Source organism: Carlito syrichta, unplaced genomic scaffold (assembly GCF_000164805.1).
Source record: "Carlito syrichta isolate Samal-C Ts95f unplaced genomic scaffold, Tarsius_syrichta-2.0.1 Scaffold314839, whole genome shotgun sequence".
NCBI classification, from domain to species: domain Eukaryota; kingdom Metazoa; phylum Chordata; class Mammalia; order Primates; family Tarsiidae; genus Carlito; species Carlito syrichta.
The window spans coordinates 101,927-103,313 of NW_007258935.1; the positions used below are offsets into that span (position 1 = coordinate 101,927).

At 39.4% G+C, this 1,387-nt stretch overlaps 1 protein-coding gene across 1 annotated transcript in view; it reads right to left on the reverse strand.

The window, feature by feature from the left end:
- Nucleotides 1-1,387, reverse strand: part of LOC103274642 (magnesium transporter NIPA2) — a 25,095-nt gene that overhangs the window by 4,260 nt on the left and 19,448 nt on the right.

Here is a 1,387-nt window from a genome sequence, read left to right on the forward strand (position 1 = left end):
ACAGCAGCTACTTGGAAGGCTGAGGCGTAAGGATCGCCGGAGCCCAACAGGTTGAGGCTGCGGTGGCCGGGAGCATGCCACTGCACTCCAGTCTGGGCGACAGAGTGAGACCCTAACTCAAAAAAAAAAAAAGTTAGCAAAGACTTTAAAATAACTAAGAATAAAAGCAAACTCTTAAATGGACCTACATCTAGGAATGTGAGAAATTTTAGACACCAAGAGCAAAAAGAGAATCCTATATGCTTCCAAAGACAAAAAAAAAATCAGTCACATATAAAAAACTGCGTTTCATTTTTTTTTGAGTTGGAGTCTCACTCTGTCACCCAGACTGGCCATCACAGCCTCGACCTGCTGGGCTCCGGCGATCCTTCCACTTCAGTCTTTCAAGTAGCTGGAACTACAGGCGCGCACTACCACACCCGGCTAGTTTTTTATTTATCGTAGAGACGAGGTCTCACCAAGTTGCCCGGGCAGGTCTTGAACCCGTAGGCTCAAGTAATTCTCTTGCCTCAGCCTCCCAAAGTGCTGGGATTACAGGCTGAGCCACCAAGCCCGGCCACATTTGATTTTTTTAACAGCAACAATGAAGAGAAGAATGGTGATCATAGTAAGTTAAAGACATTTTGAGTTATACAAGATCTCACAAAATCTCATCTCCTCATGCCCTCTTTCATCTCCTACTATACTGGCACCATCAAAATGAAGGAGCAAACCTAGAATTCAGGAAATAAGGGATCCAAGAAAAAGCAATGGAGAAACTCCCTAGGATGCTGATGACGGCAGCTGTAAGATGCCAGCATAGACAGAGGCAAAATGGAAGACACAAAGAAATTTCCAAAAGAAAAGAAACGAAGAATATCCGGTGTGTTTGAAATTACTGAGAATAAAACTAGACAATTGGGGAAGAGTTTCAGGACAGATTGATAAATTCAGAGATAATCAAACGAGATAATTATTATTAGTTCAGCAAAGACTCAAGTCATACAAGAAAGAAAAAGAATCATAATGGCTAAGCTGAGAGTAAAAGTTATATATCGATGAAAATGTAAACAATTTAAACAAAACTACATGGTAAAACAGTTAAAAGGTACAATAGATAATTCCCAAAGCCAAGGAAGTAGTAGCAATATACACACGCTACTAACAACAAAATAAACAAGAGGTTAGGGATTGGAGGGACTGGAGAATGTGACTACTATTTTTTATAATAAGTCATGTAGAAGAACACTTTATCTCTTTATGTACACATAAAATTTTGATTAAAGTAAAAACTAAGTTAAAAAGTAAAATACACACAAATCACTCTATAAAAAAGATACCTGCACACGTATGTTTATCGCAGCATTGTTCACAATAGCAAGAACGTGGAAACAACCATGCTGCCCAT